General features: G+C 35.7%; 1 protein-coding gene across 1 annotated transcript in view; it reads left to right on the forward strand.

Annotated features, from left to right (window-relative positions):
• The window catches only part of LOC127953774 (noelin-2-like), a 73,588-nt gene that overhangs the window by 15,531 nt on the left and 35,743 nt on the right, over nt 1–22,314 (forward strand). The gene's annotated exons all lie outside the window — the stretch shown is intronic.

A 22,314-nucleotide genomic window follows, 5' to 3' on the forward strand; every position in this document is an offset into this window, starting at 1 on the left:
TTGAATCTTGTAGAACTTAAATGGAAATATATACAGTATAAATGAGCCATTCTACAGAACTGATCCAAAGTCGGAGTTGGAAATGTCTTGAAAAAAAAATGAACAAAATAAAAATCATCATCTTTTTTTCAAAAATGTGTGCATGTATGCAAACTGTATAATGTCCAATGTACACATTTCTAGTAAATGTGCACTTACATACTCATATGTGACCCTGGACCACAAAATCAGTCTTAAGTGCCAATTATTTTCAAAATTTATAGATTTATACAACATCTGAAAGCTGGATAAATAAGCTTTCCATTGATACATGTTTTGTTAGGATAGGACAATATTTGACTGATACAAAACTGTTGTGGTCCAGGGTTACATATTGTGTTTTCAGAAAGTGTTGAATATTTGTTCTCTGCCTAAATTTGTCATTACTGAAACTACTAATTAGAAAGGTTACACTGACCTATTAGGATTTTGCTTACATCTACATTGTAATATATACACACACACACACACACACACACACACACACACACACACAATATTTAACAATATTTCAAGTGTAATTTATGAGATTTGTTGTATTTTGAATCCAATTTTTCTTTGTAAAATTCATTTTGATCATATTTATTTCAAAGTGAAGGATTCATTAGTTTGAATAGATATTGAAACAAAAATCATAACATCTTAGTTGATAATTCAATATACTTAATGTTTGAAAAACATCCCATGTTTTGGTATTGTCTGCACTTTTTTTGGTAAAAAAAAAAAAAAAAAAAAAAAAAAAAAACCTCCACCAAATGTTATGGTAGTGGCGATGTTAGATATTTTTTAAACTAGTTCAAAGATGCTAATAAGCACATGGTTATCCAGCACAGTTCTGAACAGTGGTACACATATGAAAACTAAATGGTTTCTTAATTGCAGAAAAGCTGTTATGGATCTGCACAGCCGAATCCCTCCATAACTTGCACAGATTTGCAGAAAATTCACGTCTTTTGACAAATAATATACATTTAGTTGCATGTGTATTCCCAACTATTTATTATGTAAGCTTTATGTTACACTTCAAATAACAAGGGAATTTAAAGTAACGTTAATAGTAATTAGACAGTCTGCAAATTCATTAGCTTGGGTATGTGGAGAATTTGCTGCATTCATTATATGGACCACATGGCCTTTTAAGATGTGGAGGTTCGGTTCAAAGTAAAATATTCTCCATGTTTGAAATGTTCTGACTTCTTAATATTCTTTAGAAATGTTTGTCCTTCAGTCAGGAATATATATTAATTTAATGTAAGAGATGATTCCCTTCATTTCATGTGAGAGATGATACTTTCATCAAATTAACTGGACCATTTTTTAAAAAGTTAAGGGTTGCAAAACATTCTTTTCAGCTGCACATCCTCATTCGAATATTTCAGCACCTCCAACCCCAAATATCGTCTCATATTTCTGTCAGATATACAGTTTTAATAAAACCACAATATCATAAGTAACTTTAAAGACCCTATGAAATGAAAATACGAGAGGCCATCTAAATGCTAATGCACTGCTTATTGAACCGTCGATGCATGAATTATTAAATCACAAAGAAAAAATATTTTTTTTTTACATCAAAACTTTGTAAACTTTTTTTATACATTTATTATTTATTTTTATTAGTAGTACAGTTACACGATCGTGCATTATAGTGGACATCCTACATGTAATATAAGTTTAGACAATAACAAAATAATGAGTACTGGAGTACCTGAAGAACAGTGATCAACAGATATTGATTAAAGATCAAGGTAACTGGTGCTTCACCATTTCAGTCAGCCATGTCAATTTTTTGTCATAAAAAACACAATGACATATATTAGAGAGGAATTACAGGATCACAGGAAAGAAAACATGGCTCTCCAAACCAATTCTTAGACTGGAAGTCTGTAATGGTTGGCTGCAGTACCTGTGATTACCTGCTGTGTAAGAAGTGAACTGTAGCCACAGAGTCATCTCTGTATTAAAGGGGAGAAATTATTCTGGAAAATATGTGTTACTTTATTTATGTTCTTAAAAGACACTTTTCTGCTAATGCACTTCACAAAGCACCTTTCACTAAAATGTGCACGTACATCATTCAGTGCTAAACTAAGAGATACCAACTAATAGATAGCCCAAAAAAGCAGCAGCATTCATAATAAGAATTCAGAGCAGAACGTCCAGTTTCTTCCTGCAAGCAGTCAGACTTATGAACGGCTGCGTCTAACAGCTGTATAATTTATAGATATATAAATCTGAACAGAAATTGAATATTTGGGTGAATTTTAATGACTTTGAGTCATTAATTTTATCCGAAATCCAGAGTCTTCACCAGCCCATACTAACAGGGGGGGTTTTGGGAGCCTCATTGAAATCAAGATTGGGAGATTTGTTCCCTGTCAAATCGGTAAGGTTGGGGGGGGGGGCACAGGGGTATGACACTGCTAATATCACATTTTATACGGCTGGTCTTTTGTAATATACTTTTATTTAATTTTTTATATCCTGTAGATTTTCTTGTTATGGTGTAAATCAGTGGTTCCCAACCCTGGTCCTAGAGGCACCCCAACACTGCATGGTTCCCTCTGACACACCAGTTTCAGGTCTTGGAGTCCCTACTAATGAGCTGATGAACTGAATCAGGTGTGTTTGATTAAGGAAACATGCAAAACGTGCAGTGTTGGGGTTCCTCCAGGACCAGGGTTGGGAACCACTGGTGTAAATAATCCAGTTATACTATAAAAAGTCGAGGTCTGTTAAATCACAACACAAGCGCTCGTTTCTGCTGCTCCACTCCTGCACATTTTATATTGTTCTGTTTTACACACAATGGTGGAACGCAAGACAAATCGGTTAATTTCAGTGCTGAGCAGAGGAAGAGTGTGTAGACGTGCTGAATCCATAATCCTGCTGAAGGGATTCTCGAAAAAATAAATGTGAGTGAAAGGAAAGAGACAGAGACAGACAGAGAGAAATAATGACAGAAGTTGGAGAGAATGTGCCTCTGGGGTTATTATCTTAAACATCCTTATAAAGAACAGAGCAATAATTAGAGCCCTATCACTCTGTCACTTTGATTTTATCTTGCTGAATAGCACTGGCACTCCTTACAGTTTGCTTTTAATTAGAATTATATTGTTAAATCGATACTTGCACCACAAACTTTTAACAATAGTGGGTGAATGTGTCTTTTTACTGTAGGAAACAGTGTACTGAAAGGAGAACCAAAAACAGTGGTGTGTGATGGACTTGTTTCCATGTAAAAAGCATAGACTTACCTTACACCAAAGTTCAAACTCTTTCTGTTTCAGTGACAAAATGATCTGTGTTTGACCCTTTCTGTATACAACCCTTTCTTGAGGTGACATCTTATCACCACGTTCGCATTTCTGAGATGCGCACAGTTAAAGTAGACAATGTGCAAAGCACATTCAGATCACACTTTAGAATTCAATTAATGTTTAATTAACCAAACTTTAGTCAAACTGGCAACACAGACTAACCATTGCTATGTAAATTCAAATATGTTGATTAGAACTTCACTTCCTCCTTGTGCTTATCTAATAGTCGAATCAGTCTAGTAATTTTTACTATTTTAGTAGAATTCTTCTTTCTTTATAAGTCATTATTTGTAAAAATCACTATCAATCAATCAATTCCAGAATATAATATACTTTACTATATATATATATATATATATATATATATATATATATATATATATACAGTGGGGATCGAAAGTTTGGGCACCCCTTGCAGAATCTGTGAAAATATGAGTAATTTTCAAAAAATAAGCAAGATCATACTAAATGCATGTTATTTTTTATTTAGTACTGTCCTGAGTAAGATATTGTACATAAAAGAAATTATTAAAATAACCCTACTCAAAAGTTTGGGAACCCTTGGTTCTTAGTACTGTGTTCTGTTACCCGATGATCCTCGGCTGTCTTTCTGTTTTGTGATAGTTGTGCATGAGTCCCTTGTTTGTTCTGAACAGTTAAACTGAGCAGCGTTCTTCAGAAAAATCTTTAAGGTCCTGCAGATTCTTCAGTTTTCCAGCATCTTTGCATATTTTGAACCCTTTCAAGCAGTGACTTTATGACTTTGAGATACATCTTTTCACACTGAGGACATTTGAGGGACTCAAACACAACTATTTAAAAAGATTCAAACATTCACTGATGCTCCAGAAGGAAACAAGATGCATTAAGAGCTGGGGGGTGAAAACTTTTGAACACGATGAAGATGGCCAAATTTTTTTTATTTTGTTGAAATATAATTGTTTTCCATTTAGTTCTGTCCTTCGTAAGCAACAGAAGATACTTGTATGTTTCCCGGTACACAAATTAAGTACAATTTACATTGATCTTCAAATTCCAAAAGCTCGTAATGCATCTTGTTTCCTTCTGGAGCATCAGTGAATCAAAATCAAAATCAAAAAATGAATCAAAAAATAAGAGAGATCTGTATATATATATATATATATATATATATATATATATATATATATATATATATATATATATATATATATATAGTTTTTACTAGTGCTGTCACATTAATCACATCCAAAATAAACATTTTTGTTTACATAATATATGTGTGTACTGTGTATATTTTCATGTATATAGTATATAAACACACATACATATAGTATATATTTTTAAAATATGTACATGCACAGTATATATTTATATAACTTATAGATAATTATATTTAATATACAAACATATTTTTCTGAAATATATACATGCATGTGTATGCATTTATATACACATAACAAATATACACAGTAGACACACATTATGTAAACAAAAACTTTTAATTTGGATGCAATTAATTGCGATTAATTGTATGACAGCACTACTTTTTACATATGTATTGTTATATATATATATATATATATATATATATATATATATATATATATATATATATATATATATATACAACATATTTAGACCACAGTCAAAGGTCTGTGGAATTTTAAATTCTGAAATATTTATTTTAAATAGTTAAATATGCTTTAATATAAGTGAGCTACTGTATTTTTTTCCCTTGCTTCTCCGAGAAAACGCCCATGGAGGAGGGACAGGGAGTGAAATCGAGTATGATAGGGATCCTCTGATTTGATGAATGAGGCGACTGTGATGCATGTGACATTTCTCTGAGATTGAGCTTCAAGGCTTTGTCTCCCGCTGATTGCCATGTTCTCTGAGCGATATGGCTTCACTGCGATCCAGAGGTGCAAGAAGAGCAGTGGAGGAGAGAAAATACTGACACAGACAGACAAAGGCAGAGATTAGATTTAAGCAATGACAGCATCCAAGCCATTACGCTGCATGATGGACAAGTAAAACCCAGAATAATTCTTGCAAAACAGTCGCTAGCACATGCAGCGTGCCTGATCAGGGCTATACCACTCCCTGGCTCGCATGCTGCCATCTTAATTCTGAGCTTGTAGCAAGCAAGGACAGGACAGATATGTCAGCACTCTGCCAGACTGGGGGGGTGAATATGTCTGCCGCATGAGGAGGCCCCCCCAGCCACTCAGACGCCCTCAGAATCTCTCCACACCTCTCTCCCGCAATCTGGCTCGTGAAGCCGTGGGAGAGGAGAAGGGAGAAGTGGAGTTTGACAGGAACAGAGACAGAGAGCTCCTCGCAGCCTGACATACACATTTTTCTCGTTAGGCTCGCCGGGGATCGATGGTTGCAGTTGGGCTGATACCTTTGTTGGTGCTCGAGCCCTCTGGAAAGCTTTATTAAAAACGAGTGACTGAACGGATCCTCTGCCTGTCTTTATTTCTTTAGCGTGTCTGCCAGTTTTGCGTGTGGGGACTATAAATGGTTTTTAGTTGTAGTTAAAGCAACAGTTTACCTGAAGATGTCAATTACACAGCTTAATATCATTCTGTCAATACAATGTCTGTAGTGCTCTTTTCCATACAACTGAAGTAAACACTGGGACTGCTGAAATAATAAAAAAAATATCATAGAAGTGGTCCATTCCAAGTCTTCTAGAACCATACATTAGCTTTGTGTGGGAAGAATATGTTGATATGGATTGAAAATATTACTGTCTACAGAAGTTTGCAAATCTCATTCGCTGTTTTACACTGCTTAACTGCTTAACTTAAGCTTAACTGTCACTGGTAGTGTTGTTTTATTATAATTTGTATATTATTATTCATTTGATATTTTTTATTCATATTTTGAACTGACTTTAATTTCTCTTTTTTTGTTTTTTTTTGTTTTATTAAAAAAATTGTTTATAAATGTTTACATTTATTTAGATTTTTTATTTTGTTATGTGCTATTGTCGTTTTATTATTAATTAATTAATTGTTACACTATGCATTTTAAATTTGGTTATAATTATTTACAACAATATATAATGCATATTATGAATAATAAAGCATTATTCCCTTTAATAACACTTTATTATGGATTATACATAAAGGCTTTAAGTGTTATGTTTTTTTTTAGTCTTTATTTATAATTTAAATAACTTTATTTTTTTTTACGTTTTTTCAGTTAGTTGGCAAGGCAATATTTAATTGTTTTAGCTTTAATAATTCTGGTCAAAGGTCAGTCTATGCTTTTATTGTGTAAAAAAATGTCAAGGTGTTTATCAACAGAAAAGCATTTGAAATAAATAAAAAAGGGTGAAAAATAATTTTGAACCCCATGAGGGAAGTAAATCAGAACAGACAGTTAATTTTCTGGTGAATATCCCTTTAACTGTGCGTTACAGAAATGTAATTCATGCAGACATACTAAAAACCATATTCAGTAAATCAGTAAACCATTTTCAACTTTATTTCATTTACATAAAGTAGAATAAATTGAATGGATACTGCACTTCCTAATCCTCTCACATATTCACAGAAACAAACCCCATGCAGGTTTGACCGAGGTTAGTCATTAGACTAACATATTTAACAAATGTACCACACCAGTGCTTCCAGTTTACTTGATGCTTCAAATTACCAACAGACCCTGAGAGGGTGTGCAAACAGACATCTATTAATGAGGAAAAATGGCATGAAGTATAACATATTAATAAAGGGAAATTTGTCTCCAGGGAGGTCTCATTTCACATTCCCTGCATTATTCTGAATGGATTAGCAATGTGATAGCATGCTACGGAAGCAAAGCCAGGGTCTCATTGTTATGGGCCATGGCTCTTCACCTAAGTGCACTGCTAATACACTGAATAGAAATGTAAAGCTACAGGAGTATTTGCCTGGCATTTGAGAAATCTCAAATTGCTGCTTACAACCCTGCAGAAAAGACCAGCTTAGACTAGCATGAGTTCCCATGCCGGATCAAACTGGTTTATGCTGGTGAAACAACACACAGTAGTATAAAACTTTACTGCGGAATAGTTTTCTAGGAAAACTGGTTGATTAAAGAAGTTTTAGGTTAAGAAGCTTGGTGGGGTCCCAACATCCCATGATCTGACATTCAATGCAGAACATAAGCTGGTGACCAACTATGCCAATCTTTCCATGCATAGTTTTAACAGAAACATCTGTGCAATAATTTATTTGGATATTTTTATATATGGGATAATCCGACTTTTTATGACAAGACAATGCAAGTTCAGGTTGTAATGTCATCGGACATGAATTATCAAACACATTCATGATGATATGATGATATTAATTTATGATGCATCTTGGAGACGTTGCCAGAGTTTTTCTGGATTGAGTCTGTCTCAGTTTGTTCTGTTTCTTCATGTCATTCCAGAAAGATTGATGATGGTGAGATTAGATCTCTGTGTGGAGCACCGGCTGTTGTCGGTGAGCGTGATTTCACCAAGTACAACATGTTCCTGGATCAACATCCTTGTTGATTTTGGAAAAACATTCCAATCAACCAATCAGAATTGAGATATAACATTTTAAGAAATATATTTTTTAGGCTTACAATCAGAGTTAGGTGCTTCTATGCCCTTGTTAATCAGCTATCATTTCCCACTGATTTTAGGAATAAATTATGGGTAGGATTAGGTTTAGGGGTAGGGATTGGGTTAAGTTTATATTTTCGTACAATAATGTTGATCCAGGATCATCAAAAGATGTTGATCCAGGAACATGTATTACTTGGCAAAATCACTGCGACCGGCTGTTGTAAGACTCCTTGTGCAAACAAAAATCTCACTGGATTTTTACCATTAATGGCAAAATTAATGTTTGGAAATGTAAACTATTGACACACTACAGCAAAAGATAGAAATAACTGACTTAAGACCATTTTTTAGCTGCTGAAATAATAGTATTCTAATAATTATGGCCACCACTGTATTTAAAAACATTTTTGAAAATAATGAATAAAAATATGCATATAAACAAATATTTTAATATATTTTACTTGGTTACATAGCTTTGTTTTAATGGTTTACATTTTTTTCTTAAAAATTGTATGGTAAATTGTTAAGACTTAGAAACCAAAATTAACAGAGAGACAAATTTTTCCCATTTTTTCTTTACTCTAATGTCACTGGCCTACGTCCATAGGAACTGTACAAAATCACAAGGTCATTGAGCAAGAAGGGACAAATAAGTTCCTGCATGTCACGCTTTGATGACTATGCAAACTATCCTCTTCATCACATGAGGACAAATCTTGTTTGCCTGCTTATTTTTTCCTATACTTTCCCCTTCTTTCGTTTGTGCAATCATGAAACGAATCAATGAGCTATACATGCAATTACTGAATGTCACCAGTGGGACACGGGCCAAAAGAGTCCTCCAGTAGCCACAGGATTAGTAGGACAAGAGGAGTGAATGGAGACACACTCTCGACTTAGTACCATCCCTGCCTGCCTGTTTAACTTCATCTTATCTAAATTATCACTTTATCGCCTGTTTTTACGCCCACAACTGAAAAACTGGCATGTTAATGCATTTCACTCATGTTCTCATTAGTCACTGTAATCTTCTGTCCGGCAGAAAATCCAAGTCTAAATGTAACCAACATTATTTCTCTGAAAGGAAGCTGTGTGTAGCAATAAACAAGTTTCTAAATGCCAAACTAAACACACAAATCCTTGTAGAAACCACAACACATTATTCATTTTGAAATTATGGATGTTTACTCTACACTGCATTAAATGTGAAATCCTTTTTTTTCTCCTCAAGAACATTTCCCATTAAGGCGCTGGTCTGGGTGTTGTGATTTATACGTCCGTAGCTGTTCGAGTAATTACAGCAGCCTCCTCATTAAATTAAACATTCCACATTCGCATTCATAACCTGCAGAGAAGCAATCTCTGGAAGAAAGTTTGCTCGTGTTGCACACTAGAGGCGTCTCTGAATCTGCACTGACCCTCACTTCCAAATACCTTTCGGTCTCTTAATAGCCATTTGCACCTTCACAGTAGCGTCAGTTAAACAACTACCATTTAATTAGTGGGATTTATCTATTTCTTTTGCATGGAAAGAAAGTTTGTTCATGTTGCACACCAAAGGCATCTCTGAATCTGCACTGACCCTCACTTCCAAATACCTTTCGGTCTCTTAATAGCCATTTGCACCTTCACAGTAGCATCATATAAACAACAACCATTTAATTAGTGGGATTTATCTATTTCTTTTGCCTTGTCTTAATGAGCACTCAAAGAATGTGCTTTTGTCTCAAAGGGTCCAGTAGGGTCTTTCTGTGCCAGCCTCTCGTCACCTTTTAGCTCTAAAACAATAGTAATCTAATTAGTAATTAGTGTATTATGAGCACTTTTATTATCTTTTACCACTGAAAACTGTGGCAGTTTATGGCTGGTTTCTGAAATGTCACTAGTCTTTCACACTCAGAGCACTTGAGAGTAAATACATGTACTGTAGCCCCATGGTCTGAGGAAAAAATGACTCCTGCGAGACCAGGATTGACACACAATCTTTATAGCCCACTTGATGTCATCATGTTTGATGTCCTGGAGTGAGCATTTTTTTCCATCTATAGAATGCTAGAGGCCACTGACCTATTTTACACAATCATACGCACTTATCCAGACATGTTTTACAAAAACAAGAATATATATCTCTGTGTTTTTTCTACTTTTCTATACTGTAGGCTAGAAAGGATTGAAAACTATGTTTAAATGTTATCTGTGACCCTGCTGCTGCTGCTGCTGCTAAAGCTTCAAAACAGTCTTGTGGTATTATAAAATAGTATAATGTACAGTTTCATGTACATACACACACACAATAATACAGATTATAATGTGACAGATTATAAAGTGATTTACAAATGAAGAACAATTTGTCATGAGCCCAATTGTAATTGTAATATATACACAAATCTATACATACATGCATATGAAGTATACATACATGTGTCATACACATGACATTTTAAGCTGAAGTGATGATGTCTATGCAGTACATGAATGTGGAATTGTAGTCATTGGTAGACCAACTAATGCAGTGCAGTTGCCAATGGCCAAAAAAAGGGAAAAAATGTCTCACCAATTGAGTTGAGTCTACCTGAAGGACCCCAAAGCAATTCCACTGGCTGAAAGCACTTTTAATGAATACTGTATTTAGAGCCTTCATGACCATAAATACCTTTTAAACAGTTACATATAATAGTATATAACCATAGTTGTAGATTAAATACTGTGAAATTAAATACTTCCCAATCTTTTGTTTTTAAGTAAGCTTAGCAAACCAATAACCGTTTTTCCTGTTGGCTTAGCATGTTCTCTCTTTTGTTTTATTTTTCAACCTTTAATTCATGTAATGATGTTCAACTATACATTTAATAGGTAATATCAAAGACTATATATGCCACAACAGTGCACTGGTATTGTCAAAAGTTTTGAAACTTTATGATTTTTAAATATTTGAAAAGACTTCGTAAAGTTTTCTTTAGTAATACATTTTAAAATGTATTCCTGTTATGCAAAGCTGAAATTTCAGCATAATTACTCCAGTCTTCAATGTCACATGATCCTTGGTCAGCCTTGGTTATCATGACAGAATTCATTAAAAATATTTCAAAATCATGATGTTTGCAAACTTTTGACAAGTATACCATATGAACGGGTAAAACTGCAACACATAATGTGGCTCCAGGGTGACTCTAGTAATGCAAGTCCTATCTTCTAATTTAAAGAGCCAATTGGTAAAGTCATCTCAGAACTGCTGTTAGTAACTCTTGTAAAACTTGCACTTAGGCTATGCATATGAGCATTGGTGGGACCGGCCTGAAATATGCTTTGGGACAGTTCAGACTTTTGACTGATTTTAAATATATTTTTTAAATGTCCTTTAGCCAGCAGTGAGACTTGATACAACATTTCATGCTAGGGCCAATGTAAGCACAATACATCCATATGTGATCCTGGACCACAAAACAAGTCTTAAGTCGCTGGGGTATATTTTTAGGAATAGCCAAAAAAAAAAAAAAAAAAACACTGTATGGGTCGAAATTATTGACTTTTCTTTTATACCAAAAATCTTAAGGATATTCAGTAAAGATCATGTTCCATGAAGATATTTTGTCAATTTCCTACTGTTAATATATCAAAACTTAATTTTCGATCAGTAATATGCATTGCTAAAACCTTCATTTGGACAACGTTAAGTTTTTCTTAGTATTTAGATTTTTTTGCACCCAAATAGTTATATCTCGGCCAAATATTTGTGTGTATGTATAAATCTCAATTTTGAAAAAAGTTTTGTGGTCCAGGGTCACATATACTGTATGAATGGGCCCATATGAATCTCATAAATAATCTGACTGGGGCTAATTCATATAGAGCTGACATGAAACCTATTTGAGTCTGAGGATGTTCAGTGAACTGACTGTCCTTGATAATAACTTTTGTATTATATAAAAAAAATATTTTGCATATTTTCTTTTGATCAGGCATTGCAAACAGCTGTGCAGCATAGGTCTAACTCTTTGTGACACTGTAACCAAAAAGGCTGTTGGTCTTTGTGACCACCTCTTGCTCGTATAATGTGAGATGGCTTTAGAAGGGCACATCATGTATTTCTTGGCTATGGTATTGTTTGGATGCAGTTCTTGGCAGAAGTAGATAGAAACCACATTCAAAGGGAAACAAACAATGCTGCCTCTATGGCAAGTTGCGAGGACGATCTTTGGATATTAAATGAGTGGTTGCCACAGTATACAGTCAGTCTTAACCTCTTCTAGAACCTGATTAAAAAGGTAGGAGCTATAGGTAGTCTTGTGATTATGAGACTTTTTTAGAGAGATATAGGAGGTTTTCACAGCACTGGGACCCTGTGAGTTGAGCAAGTTCACTGTAAGTTCAGAAGTTCAGCACAGGGCTTTCTGTTGCCTACACCATCTGATCCCGAGGCTTTGTGGATTTCAGCTGCTTTGTGGATAACACAATCTGAAAGGTTTAAACAGAGTTTACAAGCTTTGTGTAATTTCAGTTACCTGTCATGATAATTGCCAATAACGCTACTGGTTCATTTAACTGTGTGCTGCTTCGGTGAGGAAAGCATCTGCTGAAACATAAATGCAAATGTAATGGGGGGTGCCAGTTTAATGTGATTTACCCAGTTGAATGTGTCAACATGTTTGCTGTTTTTGGATCCACATGCCCATAAAAACCAATCAGATTTTATGGTTAGGTTCAGGGTTGCATTTAGGAGCTTGAGTATTCATCTTTATCATCCAGTCCTTTCCCTTTTATTTCAGGTGTAGGTTAGGGTTAGAGATCAGGTTAGGACTATGATTGGTTACTAGCAATGGTGGTCCATGGCAAAAAGTTAAAAGGATGTAGATTCGGGAACACATTTTGCTTGGTAAATCAAGTTGTGTGATTGGGTGTAAGGGACTGAATGTTGCCGTGTCAGAAGGTGGGTCAGACCACCATAGCAGGTGTAAAGAATTGAGTTCACTGGTCAGAAAGACTTGAGTGTTACACGCCATCTTTTGTTCTGCTTGTTCAAGGCAGCCATCTTTAAAGTATTATCTGTTCTTGTCTCTTTCTGGGTCCCATGTGAAAAATAACCCAGGGTTTATTGTTGAGGGAGTATTATCGTTTTTAATCGAAACTTACTCATAGAAACATCACAAAAATTGTTCAAGTAAATAAACATGGTTTACTCTTGGTATGTAAAAACTGATCATACCATAGTACCTTATCATGATCTACTGAATCAAGGATGACAGATCCACATCTTTATGTTTTAACCATGTTTTCATTTATGTCTTATCAATCAGTGTGCTTATTTTAAAAGATCAGATGCATAGTTACATAATGAAGTTCAGTTTGAATAAATTCACACATTTTTCTATAACCATGTATTGGTATCTTCTCTGTTATCACTAGCTGTTGACAGCTTTTGATTCATTGGGACTATTTCCCAACTTATCATTCTGAATGTACTGTTTATATGAACGCTAAGGCCGGGTTCACACCGCAAGCTGCAGCAGAGCAGAAGCAGCGCGTATTTTTTTCGGTGCCTATGTTAACAGATGAGAGCGTTCACACCGCACGCAGAAGCTGCGCGGCAGAGCGTAGCAGAAGCAGAGCAGAAGCAGCAGTGCCGCGATCGTTTCGGCGCTGGGTCTATTTTTGCAGCGCTGCTGACGCTCAGTTAAAGTGAAAGTACACCTTTGATGGACAAAATAAATATGATTTCACACAAAAAGTGCTTTAACTGCACAAAAAAAGCACATCTAGGGTGTTTTAACAAGAACTAGAGTATGTTACGAAAAGGAAATTAATATAAAAAAATATGTATAGAAGATAAAGTGACCATGGCCAAAATGATCATGATCATGGCCAAAATACACATGTACTTAAGCGAAAATTTGCCCAAAATTTGCATTAATGATATCGACTGTGTTCTTAGCAAATTACATAAAAAATGTATGATATTTAAAACCACATATTTTTCTATTTTTTATTATAATTTTATTTTTAATATTATTTTTTTTTTTTACAAAATCTGTTAAAGTACTTACAGTTCTATCCAAAAATAGACTTTTTTTTGCCGAAATACAAAAAACAACTTTAAATAATTTATATTGCTAGCTTAGCCTTGGAGATTTATTTATTATTAGTAGTTGTCGTATTCTTTTAACTAGGCCTATGTATTGGCAGAAGAACGGATGTCGTGCTAACAATCATAAACAACAGCACGTGGTGTCACAGGCGGTGGTCTTCAGAGTGCACCTGGAAAGACAATAATGGACGACACTCGTCTCATTGTGGAAGTTGAGAAATATCAAGTTCTTTATGATCCACACAATGTACTTTAGAAAGACTTGCAGGAGAAGGAAAAAGCATGGGATGAAGTTGCAGCGGCTCTTATTGCAGATGGTAATTAATTTTATAGTGTTTTTGACGCTTTCGCTGGCACACGAGCAAACAACTCAATATTTGATTCAAAATTGATTCAATTGGAACCATTTATTTACAATTTCTAAATTACACAAAAGCACACAAATAACAAAAGCAGGTGATACATGCATATATAATAAACAAGTAAATGCTGATTTCAAGATGAGCAGGAAGTCAAGGCTGTGAACCATTTACAATACACGTAATTTAAAACCGTTTATTAAATTGGTTTTCAGGGTGTTTATTGGTCAATTTGATTGCAAACAAACCCAGTGACAAGATGGTAATATGCACCATGTTCTCTCCTACGTCGGTTAATGGGATGAACCCAAAGTCTGGGTCTTTTTAGTCTCCTTAATAACAAATATAGCGCGATGGCCTTTCTTCTATCAACAACACGTACTGCACGGAAAACAAAGACAGCAAAACAAAGATCCAACAAAAGTAACAATTAAATTAATAATTAAAAAAAGCTTCTTGCCTAGTCTTTTTATTTAAATGCATTTTAAATGGGAAATAAAGCAATGCGAACGTATCCATTATAGAGCACTCTGACCAAAATCTGCTGTTCAGTTGCGCGCTGCCTCCGCTGCCGGTGTGAAAGCAAAATAGGCGCGCGCTGCTTCTGCTCTGCCTACCTGCTGCTAACGCGCTGCTTCTGCTCTGCTGAAACTTGCGGTGTGAACCCGGCCTTAGTAATCATATTAATGTGTGAGTTATTTGTTGTATACATTTATATTTATATCATAGTCAACCCATCCTGTTTTTATTTAGTTAAGTTGCCCAAAGGCAGGAAATTGTAGTCTTGGGCATATCTTAGTCATGCTGCATAATGATTGAACTACACATCACAATTATTTGTTCATCAGATAAATGTTTGTTGATATTTTCAGGTCATCAGCACTTATTCCACAGTGTCGAGAGAGTGTGTGCATGGTTGCCAGGTTGGATAGATAAAGTAAATCTCTGGGTAGACAATGTGTCATATGACAGAAGGATTTAAACTCTTCACATTTTGTAAAACCCATCAAGGTCTGCTGTTTGTTTTTTTTGTTAATCAAGAAAATATAAAGAGAGATTTTACATTTTACATTTTAAACAACACTGGCCATTCGTTTACACAACACGAGTGTTTAGACAGCCTGAAAACTCAAAGTTTTGAAAACGGGTTTCAAAGTGCATGTTTTTGAAAATTATATGTTATTGTCTCTGTATAAACAAAAAAAAAACATGAATTTGTGGAAATGGTGGCATCATGCGCTGCACATTCCCTGTGATTGTTTTGACAATACTGATGTCTGTACCTGAACCTTCCCTAGTGAAAAATAAATATGCTAAAATGTATTTGAAATACATTTATTTATTTATTAAGTATACTACAAATACATTTTCATATCTATTTACTTAATAAAAAATACCCTGCAATTGTACTGTTGGTATACTAAACTGGTAAAGTCTGCTAAATTAGTCTTGTCTTGTTTATAGTTAGAGTGTTTAATGTTGTTGGTGTCGTCTCATTTAAGTATACATGCATGCTGGTATACATGCATTTCAATGATATGTGCTAGCCATTGTCTTTCATGCTACAAAATTATGGATGAAACCATGGGAGGAAGACCACTGCAGGCAAACATTGCACAACAGGAAGTCAATGTCGGCTTCTCACGTGACAACTTACTAGATACATTTTCCTCTGTAACGCTAAAAGCACTCCCCTCAAGCGAGTTATTGTCCTAGAAGCCGACATTAACAATTGGCATATGTTTTTTTTTCTTTTCAAACTGCGCTAATAATCTGATTATTAGGCTCCATGTAAGCACAGCTACTGAAAAGAGCCTTTTAAGTCCCATTAGCAACAAATCCTTGGCTAATGCTGCACGTGTGCCCAGTTCGACCGATTAATTGAAAAAAAAAATTGAGCATGAGCATTGACTTAAAAGCCCCACTGGGTCCTCATACTTTCCCAGAATCTTATTAGTACAGGTGCCACGTGTAACATATGTGTAATAGCTTTCCAGTGCTTTCTCCTTGGTCTAATGGTTTATAGTCACATGGTTTGTATACAGAGGTATAGTAGTACATATAGTGTTTAGTTTGCAACAAGCATTTAGTAAGATCGCAGTTCCCTTATCACAAGGGTTTATGTCAGTGCGCAGTTTTTAAATTATGGGATACTGGAACATAAATGTGAAAAGGCTATTTTGTTGAACATTCGCTCATCCCTGAATTTATAAATCACTGGTGAGAAGGAAGCACTCTTAAGGGGAACTTAAGAGCAAACATGACAAGTTACAAAACCTACTCATATTGTTAAAAAATATGGCATTGCTACTTATGGCTATACAGTTTCTAGAGGGATATTTCATGGTTATTAACACCATTACTGTTTATTTTAGCTTTAGCATATAAGGGGATCCACTTTATATTTGTCAAATCTGGCACAAACAGACCCCAGAGAACAGTTTGAGAAGTCATATTACACCAGTTCCTATTTATTTAAGTGATTTTTTCTTATTTAAGTTATCTTTAAACCTGGTTTTGAGTTGCCAAGAGTACCAACCTGCTGTCAGTAGTACAATACAATCCCAGCAGTTTCAGTGAGATCCAGGCTAGCTTGGAAAGTCTTTCAACTTAACTTTCAACCGTTTACAGGTTAAAGGTTTACTTCCATTTTAAAAGATTGTGCAATTTAAAGAGAGTAAAACCAGCTCAAATGTGGAGTAGCTTTCATTCAGCTTCAGACTGAAAAGCCAATTATTTTCAAAGACAGCGTCAAGGCTAAACCCAGAAGCGGCCAGACAGGCATTTAGACGACACGCATAACCGTGTGGAGTAACCTCAATTAACAGGCCTTCTCATGGCCTCGGCTTCCTCTCGCTCAGGCTTAAGACACTCAATTTTCTGTCAGTAATTAGTCAAATTACAAGAACGGAGGGGATTTTTTTTTTTCATTTCCCACCACAGAACGAATGTTTGATTAGTTCAGATCAGCGGGAAGGGTCAGCGTGTCGAGTCAGTGTTCACGGGGAATGTTATTCACAGAATTAATCTCCGTGGCTGTGGGTGTAATTGGGTCACTGAGGCGCGGAAAATGCGAATGGTAATCATTGTAATCGGTTGTGAGATGAATGTGCACAGCATCATTAACTCAAGGGGGAGGAAAAGCAGTCTTATTCTCACCTAGAGAGACAGCGAGGCATTCGGCTAGTTCGCCACTGCTCCGGTTTAAAGATCTCTTTCTCTTCGTGCCTATTGACTCATCGTGGTATACAGAGGGACCACTCACAAACAGAACAGGCCAGGATGCTATTGCTATGGCTCTGTGTCCCCCCACAACAGCAGCGTTGAGCCATATTGGAAAAGGATGTGAGGAGAGGAGACAGCTTGGCTCTATTTGCAGTTATGTTCTGCCCAAACCACTGTGTGCATGTGTGAGCTGCTGCATGCATGTGGGCAAGGTTAGAAAAACATCTTAGATAAATAACATTGTTGTTTTCATACTCCTTAAAGGTGAAATAATTTCTCTGCCACTCGTGGCAATAAGGAAACTTGTAGAAATAATGTTTGGCTATATTTGAAACGGCACGCTAGCATGTTATAAACTAATGCTTATTTACTGTATGTATAATGTGCAAAATATGCATAGTATACTTAGATGACCTACTGCATTTGCAGTATTCCACAGAGCACACTGCGGGGAGTGCTGTATCCATCAACTTGACCATGCATTTCAAATGGAACAAAATTCAATTGAGATGTTTTTTTTTTTTTTCGTTTTTTTTTTTTTATTAAGATAATATAAAAAAAAAATGTAGCTGTGGATGCACTGTGTATCAATACCATTTCAGTTTTGTATAATACCATTTTCATTGTTATTTTGTTTATTGAATAGATTTGATTGCTGAATTGTTCATATGCAATCCCGTTTATAAATCTTTAGATTACCTTCGCTGTCATCTAAAGCTTGCTTAAAGTTTAAGAAAACAGACAATTTTATTGAACATATATTTTCATTCTGCACATTGCAAATTAATTTTTTTGTATATTATTTTTATCTAGACAAAATACAGAATATATAGAATTTTTCATAGTATAGAATTTGTATTAGATGAAAATAATGACTATATCTGCTTATAGGCTTATTATGCATTAATAAGGATAGTCATTTTTATTTATGAGATGGGCTCCACATGCTGAATGAAACGAGTTTATTTTTGCATAATGCATACGCTTTCATTTTCCTTTTAAAATTGAAATCAGGGAAATCAACCTACAGGTTGTATACTTTTACGGAGTTCATTTCACAGTAAAAGCTAAATAATTTAGACACTTACCAATGAATTTTAAAACTTCCCATTGTGGTCCTTTAAATTAACGCAGTGACAATGAAAACTGTTTGACAAGGCATTGACAGAGTCTGGCCTTTATGTAACTTCACACACATATACCAAACAAATATGTTCAATGTATTAGAATAAACACACACACACACACACACACACACTCACACACAAACAAAAAACAACCTGAATCTGAAATACTTCTAGTTGACTCTGTACATTAACCTGGGATAGTAGAAAGTATTTTAACATCAGAAAAATTATACATTTTAGCTTTAAGCTTCTACTCACAGCCATCACTCATAAGAGGAAATTACACACTTGCATCCCTACAGCATCAGCTCTCAAAACCTCTTCTGCCTCCAAAGTGCTTCATCTCACAGAACATCCTGTTCCCCGCTGAGCACCAGCTCAATAATGCTGCCATTTTAGACATTTATCATGGGAAAGGTAACGCTGACATAAAATAGGAAGACAAGTTTAACCAGCCAGTCGCCTCAGTCATCCCTCATTCAGCACTGTCACAGTCTGTTTGTAGCACATGGCTAAATGCATAAATGCAGGCCTACATCACGGCACTAATATTTCTCAGAACACGTAATGGGAGTTGATGTGTTCGGGGTGCTGTGACGCTGCTGGATCCAGGGCTGGCTGTGACAGGCTGCATTATTAAGCGAGACTTGGGCAGGAGTTAAGTGCTGGCTGAGGGAAAGCGAGATGGACGTTGCATGTTACGTGCACGGTGGTCTCTCGAGCGGCTGCTGTATAGCACACGCTCTCAGGAATCTATGTCGTAAAATCCCACACGCACAAAGCATTTACTATCCATATACTGATCTGTATGCAACAACTGCGGCACAAACCTGAGCTGCATATAAATGCATTTTTGTGAAGAGAAATAGGTTAAGTTCACGCCAAAATAAAAAGAAAATTTTAGTATTCACTCACCCTCATGAAGACTGGTTGTGAATGATGAGGAAGTTTAATTTTATTATAATTTTTTTTTATCTATCCCTTTAAAAACAGTTAAGCACTTGATGTAGAAAACAGTGCCTTGTGTAGTTTGTGGTGTTTGCAAACTGAGAGTGGTGAATATTTGATGCGTTGTTGACTGAATTCTTTGTGCATGTGCAGGTGTAGGAAAGCATTTACAAGACAGTGACTGTGGTCTTGGACATGCCGAGCGGACACATTTATTATGGTACAGGTTCTTGAATAGGAAATCTGTGTCCTTGGAATTGGTTCTGAGGCCATTGGTAAGCTCTAGATCTTTACTGCCATCTGCAGGTGGCCAGAGGCACTGCGCTCTGCAGCTGAAGTTCATTTAAATTGTGTGAACTGATTAAAAATGCCCTTTAAACCAGACGCCCTGAAGGCAAGCACCACAATCAAATTTTAAATGAATGCTTAGCATTGCGTGCTCGATAAACACGGCAGCCCGTGTTTGAACAGGTATGTGTGCCGTGCATGTTTGCCTGTGCGAATCCATTCTTTAGTGTGTATGTGAGACCGCATTAGTGTGTGAGAATATGAGTAAGATCATTAATGAGGATGGGATGCTGTGGACAGAAATAGCAGACTGAGAGGCCTGCAGGGCAAGAAGGTAACAGCAGCTCGTGACTGCAGCACAAAATGCACGGCTGTATGGTTCACATAGTCAGAGCTTGGGATTTTAAACTGTATTTACAGGTGTGATTCTAAAATAGTCATGTAGTCTGCATATAACAGCAAACAGGCACGGATTGAATGGCGTCTGCATTAACGAAGGGGATAAAGTTTGGCTGGTAAGCCTGGCCCTGTTAGTACACTCCCTAATTAAAACACTTGCCCCCGGTTTCACAGACCATGCTTAAGTCTAGTCCTAGACCAAAATGTAAATCTGAGCTGTTGCAACTGAAAGAAACCTTTGCTTGCTCTTAAGATGCACACCAGTAATGCTTTTTTCTAAGGCATGTATATAAAAATGTGGTCTTTCCTGGAGTGGCCATCTGTTGAACAACAGCATCCTCTAGTGGACATTAGCATAGGACAAGCTACTTTATAATGCAAAACCTCATTACCACAGACCGTCTCATAAAATGTACCTGACACTGAGAAGGACACTTTTGTGTTTACTTTAATGATTAGAAGAATGAGAAGGTTGTTTGTTCTGTCTTTCCAAAATCAATTCTCGCTCTGATACATTTTATGAGGCTATCAAACATAGGCCCAAAGTAATATACTCTGGCACTGGAGAATAATACAGCAAGTGCTAAGTACATCTGACAGTATTTGGATACAAAGTGTAGTTCCATTTCTAAATAACCTCAGATGAACTGTAAGCATCTCTATCTGAAAAGTGTTTTCGCTCAAACAGAAAGGCTAATGTAGCTTTGGCGAAAACCTTCAGTTGGTGAGGTTAAGTGTTCTCAGGTGGGCGAAAATTATTTGTCCTACTTAAAAAAAAAAAAAAAAAAAAAAAAAAAAAAAAAACTACAATGAGTCATTTAAATGAAACAGTGTTGCTTGTGCTCTCTTTGCATGATAGTAAAATCTGTGGGTGAGGTGTTAGATTTGTGACGTGACAGTTGCAGATCAATTTTACTGATTTTTACATGTATGCATTTGTCAGATGCTTTTATGCGAAGCAACTTTTATCAGTATGTGTTTTCTATGAGTATAAAAACCCATGACCTTGGTATTGCTAGCACCATGCTCTACCAGTTATATTTATATATATGCTGTATATGCTAGTGTATGGTAAATATGGAAGTATATGCTTGTTCAAATGCATCTTAACCTGATGTGTATTTAAGAACACAACACAAAATTTACATTTCAGCCTTTTTCTGATAGCTGTTCAAGTAGGCGCTACTTACACAGTGCCTTCTGGTAGTTTTTAAAACTTTGAGAGCCCCATTCATTTTCATTATTTGGTCATTCTGCAAAACAACTTATTTTGTGTTCTACAGAAGATAGATAGTTTTACAGAAAATAAACCGCATTCTGTTTAAATTATGATTTTTTTTTTTTTTTTTGGTTTACATGTTTACATTTGCTTGTTGCTAGGGAATTGTTTTTATCATCTCTTACTGAAAATCCATTTTAGTGTGGTTTATTTTACTGAGAAATCAGGTCATGCTGTTCAGTGTAACCTTTGAATTCCCATTGATGTGTCAAAAACAAATAAAACCGATTGCTCTGGAAGCCTAGCAGCCAAAAGGCTTTGACTAGTTATTACTGTACAGTCCACAGAGTGTGTAAGATACACGTGTATGTTATGCAGTATTACTCCTGCTCTTGCAAAATTTCAAGCTTGGGTGTATAATTAATGTTTAAACAGAAAAAAAAAAAAAAAAAAAAAGGTCAGGTTTGCCTAAAACTCCTGTCTGCCAGGTAGTGCCATAGCAAACTCAAAAAGGACTATTTTAACGCTGAAAAAAATTACACATAGTACCTTCAAAATTTCACAGTAGTTGCAGTACTCATATACAAACACATGATGGCAGTGTTGAGCTGATCCGACTCTATCACTACTGATGCATCAGGTGAGTTGAGACCACACAGGGTCTCAGGCAGCTGTCACTTTTCATTCACTGTTGTTATTATGCTGCAAAACTCAAAGTCACTCTTAACATAT

This window comes from Carassius gibelio, chromosome B3, assembly GCF_023724105.1.
Source record: "Carassius gibelio isolate Cgi1373 ecotype wild population from Czech Republic chromosome B3, carGib1.2-hapl.c, whole genome shotgun sequence".
NCBI classification, from domain to species: domain Eukaryota; kingdom Metazoa; phylum Chordata; class Actinopteri; order Cypriniformes; family Cyprinidae; genus Carassius; species Carassius gibelio.